Raw genomic sequence first — 9,165 nt, 5'->3', positions numbered from 1 at the left:
TTTGACAATTTTTTCCAATTTAACAACACTAAAAACCTTTATTATAACCTCCACTAGAAGGTATTTTCCTTGTAGTGCTGAGACACACACATTATTTTTTATATTTTATATTCTTATTTCTAACTATATCTATATAAATTAAATTTATTAAGGCACCCTATCCTAGTTACAAAAATATGGCTTTCAAATGTCATATATATGTAACCGAACATGACATTTATAAGAAATTGTTCTTTGGCTATGAACTTGCAAATAAGAGGAAAGGGAAGTGCACTACATCAAAGAACTTGCAGCCCTATGAGACCCCCGCTTTAAGATAATGAGAAGTGGATGATAAAAATGATCCACCCAACAAATAAAATGAATAAATTACCAAAACAGTCACACATGATGAGCACCCTCCACAACCTATAATTCCCAATCTGAACACAGAGATGACAGTCACACCAATTTTGGGAGTTATCGAAGTGACAACAACAAAGGATAAAATGATAACACAAGCTATGTGATCTCATGTTTCAGAGAACTCAAAATTAGAAAAAGAGCTTTTCCCTGAAGTAAATTCAATGGATATGGTATTGCCTATTCTCTAACTTGCCCTAGGGGATTTGAAGGAGGTAAGAAAAAAGAAAGGGAATAAAGGAAAAGTGGATTATTTCTGCAATTATATAGGGTGTTAAGCATTCTTGCTAGGTTTTGTTTTTATGTTGTGATAAGTTATGAAGGATTTAAAGCACTATTATGGTAGAGCCATGAAATCTTTATCTCCGAATACATGCAAGACATGTATCTACAAAATGTAGTTTTATATCAACTAATAATAAAATTATGTTTTTCTCAAAGAAGTAAATTAAATTTATTAAGATTTTTTAGCATTATTAATTCTTTGTGAAGTGTCATAGTTACGAATATGAATCATTTTTACTGTATAAAGGTAGATATACATTCCAATTATTAGAGAAATTTATTTGAAAATATAGTAATAACCAAAAAACTTCATTATATCTTATATGGCCATAACTAAAATAATGCAATGCACATATTGAGTAAAATATTACAATTTAAACTCTGTATAATATATAAAGAAATTGAAAATAAGAATCATCGTTAAAACATTTTGTTGTTTTTTTTTTTCAAAATGAAGGAGAAGTGTAGTACATTTTATAATATGTAGTTAACACATGATATTTTTAAACCTTCACAAATGATAGAAAAGATTAAGATAAACTTGTGAAGTTTTTTGTTCACAAAGATTTACATATTAATATATTGTCCTATAAGACTTGGTTATCACATTCTAAATGGTCTCTTGGACTCCGATGACCATTCATATTCCACGCCATAAACCATAGTGGATTACTTGTCCAACATTCCCCCCTTAAGATGAATGGGTGTATATGAGTCCACGAGGAGAGCTTTAATACATCAATCCAAGAATGCATGGCAACAATTGGTTGAATGTGATCTCCTAAAATGATGGTATAAGTTGGGAGAAATTGAGGTATCAAGCAGTCGTGGTTTAAGGATGACCACCAACATTAAAACGCTTAGTGAAATTCCTCGAATAGTTCCAAATGTGGCTAGAAGTTCAAGTCTTCTACTAGTAGAAGTGCTCCCTAATGTTCTGAAGAGGAAGACTATTGAGGTCTCAACCTGGAACCATTGATGCAGTTCCTAGAAGAATTCTAAATTTGGTAGCTTGAATTCTTTTGCTGGTGGCAGTAGTCCGTGATATTAGTTTAGAGATGACTGCAAACTAGGAAGGTGGTTTAAATAATGCCACCAGTGATAAGAATGCTCATGGGGCTTGAATTTGTCTCTAGCTACAACTCTGAATGTAGGTATGGATGACTCTGTCTCTAGGCTCAGACATCAAGTTCAAGGTGTGACTCAAGCTCACTTGATATATCTTTGAGGCTTATAGATGATCATTAATCCCTCCCTATTAGATACAAGGTGAGAAAATAATGCAATCTCAACTATAATATGTGTCAATACTAGAAAACAAATTTTGTTGTACGACTGAAATATCTTCTTGGTTGTTGAAGCTCATTCCCAAGAAGTGATACATCCATAATGAATCTTTGATCCTGTAGGAGGCTTGTTTTTGAAGGATCTATTTGAATGATGAATATTCTTATGACAATTATCACGGTGGTGAAGATCAAAACAATGATCTTCTACATGGCCAGCTCAATTACACTTTTGGCATTTGACAATTTGTGGTTGTTGTGGAAGAGGAACAATAGGTGAAATTGAACTCCCTTGAAGAAACCCAACACTTTGAAACTTGATGGGCTTAGAATAATATGATACATGGAATGACACATCATTGTCATTTTCAAGTCTGGTTGTGGGAGATGGTTGGATGTGGAACCTGATTATCTTTTGTATTCAAAAGTATTGCTGCATTGGACCCTAGTAAGTAATGGGGCGGCAAAGTCGCCCGTAAAATATATGTTGCAGGGGGGGTCAGGGGGGACACCTGTTACCTTTGGGATCCCCCCCGTGGCATCGGATTGGGGGCAATTCCCCCAATTTTTCTGGAGAATTTCGCATCTACAGATAAATACTAATTCACTAGACAAGTAGTTGTGCCTAGATCAACAGTTTAAAGTGTTTTAGACTTTCCCTATAAGCAATAGATAATAAGAGAGGATAGAAGGCCTGCATGTAGTTCTGCTTTCCTCTCGTCTCCCCTGTATCGATTCCGTTGCTCCTTCCCATACTTAAACCACTTGAAAAGAACCCTGTCAACACAACAGAAGTCAAAAGCTGATCAAAGCATACGATCCATTGAATATAAATGAAAGGAATCAGAAGCAATTCATACATATAAGCATTATGAAAGAACATATCATATGGAAAAGGGTTCAAACACCTTATTAGATAGAAGAAGGAGGTACAACCATCAGTGTCTAATTCAAAGTCATTCCTCCAGCTTCGATCCCATCCACATCACATCAAAAGAAAGACAAGCTTGTGGCATCACATCATTTGCTCCAGAGTCAAGTCTCATAGCAGCATTATCTCCTTACAATTCAACATAATCTAGCCCATGATCACTTAGATGAGTGGTCAATTTATACGAAGATGAACGAGATTTTATGTGACATTGAATGGCCTTCCATACTTATAATTAGTTCCATGGAGGAAGGGGTGAGAGGATAAGATGATCCTTAACTCATTCCTCATCCATTTTCGAGCTCATAGGAGTTGATAAGACAGGGAAACTTCTAGATGACTCCAGAAGATAAGAATATTCCCAAACCCTATGTGAATTTCACTCATTCTCGCCTAGCACAGATGAAAGGAAGTGTAAGTTCTCTACAAATCACCTTGGCAATGGACTTAGCTACTCTACAATGCACCTTTATAATGGCTTACCTGCGCTGGTCCCTCGAGAGGCAATTTCTGGATGTCTTCAAGTCATGAAACTGTCTCGGAAGGAGGCATTCAAAGGGTTGACCTATTTAGGGCATGAAACAACTGATTTTAGGGTTTGATGAGTCCTAGATCAATGATCTGAATGTTGTGATTTGATGTGCCCAAATGGATCTATAACAGTTCCCCGCTAAAGCATGAAGTCGGAAAAATGCCAATGTCAAATTCAATGCTTTACGATGTGATGAGGAGGTATCGAAGTGGAAGGTGACCTACATCAATTACAATACATATATCATGATATTTTATTTTACATGAATAGTTGAGGGAAGGCATACCCATGCTTAGCTTTTAAACTTTCATTACATGTACATAAACCGTAGTCTAAAGATATAGACCCATGATCAAAATAACTATCAATGTAAAGCCATTGTACATATTATTTAGTACTCCTGATATCGCAGCCTGGATGGATGAAAATGGATCTAGGGTCTTCAATCTCATTCAACCGTTCGCTCCAGTATGAGTCTAACCATGTGAATATGTGATCTGAAGTCGAACATGGGAAGACACCATCTGATTACCAGCCGATGATGTAAGCAGTTAACAGATGTGAGAGAAATCACTGATAATGATAATGATCCTCAAGGTATTGTAGTACATTCTGCATGGTGTGAATGGATGATTTGATGTCGAACACCATACAAAGTCTTTTGGTCAAAGGCCATTAATGTATGCCTATCGCCGAAAGCGAGAATCAAGGTTCCGAATGGGTATTTCTAAGTCAACCTCTTGGATAATGAGTTGATGTCGACAAGAAGTGACTCGTCGTAGGAGGGCCTTGATGTATCCCACATCGATGACATGAAATGAGTGTAGTGATTTTAGAGATGGAATTTGACTGACGACATAATGTTTAGGAATGGCAGTCATGAAAATGAAGGCTTACGGTATTGCAAAAGATGGATTTTGACTCAATGACTTCTCTTGAACATGTCGACGACACTAAAGTGAATTGGTAGCATTGACCCAAAACAAAAAGATGGATGGTATGATAGACCAACGGTGTGATAACCATCAATCTAATAACTCAACCTAGATAGTCACGGTGATGGAGTGAAAGTGTCATGTTCAAGAGCGACCTGCTACCATAAAGTGGTTTTCCCCTTTTTCCATTTTCCCCAGTCATTGTTGACCAGCGCCTCTTTATGTTTATCAAGCTTAAGGAGGATAACATATGCTTGTTTTATAATTTCACCCTTCAGGCGAATCCACCACTATTTGATGTTTTAACGAGTCTAGTGAAGGTGAAACTCGGTCTTTTCTAGATGGACAAGTTTGTCATTATTTGATGTTTTAATGAGTTTAACAACAAATATAACTTGGTCCTTTTCATGTTTATAGAGTTTGAAACGGTACAAAAAGAAAAATGCATAAGTTCTTTTTCATAAATTAACCTTTAAACCCTGAAAAAGCGTAAAATAATACAAGAGAGATATCATTTTCAATCCATTAATGAACTGGAAAGGACAAGTGCTCGACAATCTTTTCATATTTAGAGAGTCTGAAAAGAGCTTAAAGAGGACTTCACTTTGAGGAATGAGTGGTGTCTAGGGTAGCAACTGGTTCCGATGATGTTGGAACTTCTCAAAACATGTTGATTTATGTCAAGAGGTTGGCTAGTAAGACCACTCACTGCAACTATTCCTCAAAACAGGTAAAACAACCAAATGAAAGCGTATGATCAACCAAAGGAAGCAAGCGTATGGTGGCAATGGGATGAAAACAACCAAGGCTCATCTGATGGAAAAGGCTGATAGAATGGAAATCACGAGGGCTAAAATTGAAATGGGTTCATTTTAGACAAGCTTGAACCATAGGGAACTATGCTTGGATTCAATTTCATGTTTACACAAGCTTGAAAAGAAAAACTATGCTTGGATCCAGTTTCATTTTTGTACAAGATTAAAACGAAGAACTATGATTGGATTCAATTTCATTTTTACACAAGATTAAAATGAAGAACTATGCTTGAATTGGTTTACATGCCCCCAGCATGATGAAGGGGATAGGCTCCTGAAACCATATGGAGGTCGTTTCAGTGTAGCAGGATGGTTATGCAACACCATTTTGGCTTCATCTAGATAGGGACAAAAGTCAATGAGGTGATTCCCTTCACATAACCTACAAGGAAACTTCACTTTACACTAGGTGCATGACCCACAAGTTTCATTGCATTCACCTAAATAGACTACTCATGGCTATCAGCTGGACGGAATGAAGATTCGTTTACAAGATCAAGTGAAAGACTCGACTGGGATTTCACGAGATCTACTCAAAGACTCGACTTGGAACTTGGAACCATGATTTATTTTTTAATGAGCTTGACACAAGACAAGGAACTCTGTGCAGATTCCCTGTTTCATTTTTTAACGAGGTTGACACAGTAAAAGAACTATCCTCATATTCATTGTTTCATTTTTTAACAAGGTTGACACAAGACAAGGAACTATCCTAATACCCTTGGTTTCATTTTTTAATGAGGCTGACACAAGGCCAAGAACTATCCTCAGATTCCTTGTTTCATTTTTTAATGAGGTTGAAACAGTAAAAGAACTATCCTCATGGCCCTATTTCATCTTTTAATGAGTTTGACATAGCCAAGAACTATCCTCAGATTCCTTGTTTCATTTTTTAATGAGGTTGAAACAGTAAAAGAACTATCCTCATGGCCCTGTTTCATCTTTTAATGAGTTTGACATAGTAAAAGAACCATCCTCATGACCTTTTGTTTCATTTTTTAATGAGGTTGACACAAGACCAAGAACTGTCCTCATACTCCTTGTTTTATTTTTTAATGAGGTTGACACAAGACAAGGAACTATCCTCATACTCCTTTTATCACAACTCATAAGAGGTCATGAAGGAGAGATATGGTTCCAATGCCCCCAATACATGATGTACAACATCACTGAATTGATTGTCAATTGATGTAGGTGTGGAACAGGTTTCCACATAATTAACCTATTGGGGGATGATACCATAGGTACAAAAGGATCATTTATGAAAGATGGTTGACTAGGAGCCATATTTGGACTAGGAAATGAAAGGTGGTCAACGGTGACAATTCTGCCTTCATGCGGGAAACAAATCACTTGAAAGAGTGTTGAAACAATAGCTCCCATGTCATAAACATAGTCGCGCCCTAGAAGTAAATTGTAATCTAAAGGGCCTGGGACTACCATCACATTTAGATAAATGATTTTTCTTCCCAAAGTAATAGGTAACTGAGGGAGGATCCCTAATGGTTTACTGGTTCCTCTGTTAAAAGCCAACAGATTTTGGGTAACTAGCACAAGTGGCAGTGAACCGGACGCTTGCCAAGTAGTTGAGGAAAGGATACTCACTGATGCACCTTCATCTATAATAGTGCCAAATACAATCATATTACAAACTTGTACTATGATCTAGAAAGACACACAAGAAGGAAGGCAGAATCCTGCGAGTCGATTCCAATCAAAGGAAGTGACTAGACTGCCTGGAGGGGGTACTGTAAAAATGGGACTATTAGCCCCTTTAATTATGAGAATGGAAGGATTTTCCTCTTGTCTTGATGGAACGGGCGGATTTCCCCCAAGCTCATTAGAATCTGAAGAAACAAAAAGAACTTGAGTGGTATCATATTCACTCTCTTCGGGAAATGTATGATTTAATGAAGGTGAAATCGGGTCAACTGTTACCTCGAACTGTTGATTTGTGTTGGGTATAGACTCACAGGATTCACTTTCAAAGAGAGTGGGTTTGACCTACGGTTGATTTAGGTCAGTCAAATTATAAACTAGTGAAGGACTTAGGGAGAGTTTCTTGTAACTAGATGGAAGTCGCTACATTGAAACAGGATGGTTATCCAACACTTTTTTGGCTTTGTCCAGATAGGGAAAAAGGTGAATGGGGTGATTCCTTTCACATAACCTACATGGAAACTTAACTTTACCCTTCTTTCCATGAACTTTACTATCACTAGTTGATGGTCTGTTACTAGCATGATCTCTAGAAGTTGATGACATAGGATGATGTGAACGAGAACACCATTCTTGTAAGATATGAGGAATATTAGGACAGTTTCGAAGAAGATGGTCTCCTGCACAAAGTTTGCATAGATATCAAACTTTGTGAGGCTTGATGGATGGTTTCTCATCAGATGTTGCAGTCAAAGCAATGGTTGCTTGGCCGCCCCTCTGCTGAATTTGTTTTTTCTTCCTCTTCTTCGCTTTCTTCTTCTTCTTAGCCACCTAGTTACTAGTACCAATACTTTCACCAGGCGAAGAGGAAGAAACAACCGAGGATGAAGGAAAAGGGTCAACTTTAGTATCAACTGGAGGTTGATTTTGTCCAGTTGGAGGAGTACTCGATTACAGAGAAATCATGACATTTTGAACCAAGGAGGTTGAAAAAAACCATATTGGTAAGCTAATGGTAAATCCCGTAAGGGACAATGTAGCCATATAAGGAGCACCAATATTTCTGAAAGGAGGAAAAGGACTAGGATTCCCATCAAAAGGAATTCCTTGATCAGTGAACTCCAAATTTGTCACCATACGTTTCAACCTATGATCAACTAAGGAGTGAGCGTGGAGGATGTTATCCGTGGTCAATTAATTGTATTTTAATCAAAGTAACATAACAAAACAAAACAAGGATAATCTAGGCAAAAGGTTTGCCAAGCAACTGTGAACTGTAAAATACCTCCCGACGAACCGAGAAGTACAGGCAGGCAATCTCCCCGAATGTTGTATTCGGTGTATCATAGTGTACAAGGCAGCTGATTCAATTACCTAAGGATGGATAGAAACCTAGTGTTTTCCTCCCATATATACCCGAAGGTACATGGAGGCCTAGTCCATATAAGCGCTCTCTAATGAAAAATTACATAGTGATAGCATTCCCATATACTTTACGTACTGTAACACCGCCCTATATATCCGAAGGTATGTGGACGAGCTACGATATACTCACGTACGTGGAATGAGGTATCACACTCAGGATGTATTGCAGACAAGTTAGTGAAAACTGCATTGTTTTACGATGCGAGAACATGTCTCTAGCCCAGACCTCTAAATTCTTTTTGTTGGGTTTCAATGCTCCATTAGGTAAATTCAGATAAATTTTAAGTTGATCTTCTTTAGAATTTGCCTTTCAAGGTTCACCACATGATGTATGTTTGTAATTCCTAAAATGCAACTAATATGATAAGCATTCTTTCCATTCAATTTAACAATGAAAATCCTTAGCTAGTACGGATAGAGAAATCAAATCTTTGACAAAGAGTAAAGAGCACATCTAATGCAATTTCCCTAGTTATTCCTTTCAAGCATTCACAAACTACAATATGAACAATGCAAGTTTTTTATTTTCAAATCCCTTAATGTTATGATGAACAAAAAGGAAATATTCACACACAATCAATCAATCTTTAATAAGACCGAAGACTTTGATGACAGTTTTGTTTCGAAGGAAGAGAAGACTTTACGACACTTTATTTCGAACAAAGATTAATCAATTATATTCTAACTTTGACTATCGACTAATAATGACAAAGAAAACATTTAAGAAACATTAATCAATCAAGTCAAAGTAGGGCTATACATGGTGATAGAAATTTGTTCTTTGAGATATGACATTCGTTGATCAATCAACAAGCAAACAAACAGAGAAAAGTTGGCAAAAACACTTTCCAAAGGTGAAAATGTGACCTAAGGTTGATCATTGTAGGTCAAATAG

This window comes from Pinus tabuliformis, chromosome 9, assembly GCF_031772625.1.
Source record: "Pinus tabuliformis cultivar Carrire ecotype Pingquan chromosome 9, CPIR1, whole genome shotgun sequence".
In the NCBI taxonomy this organism is placed as follows: domain Eukaryota; kingdom Viridiplantae; phylum Streptophyta; class Pinopsida; order Pinales; family Pinaceae; genus Pinus; species Pinus tabuliformis.
This window is presented reverse-complemented; position numbering follows the sequence as displayed.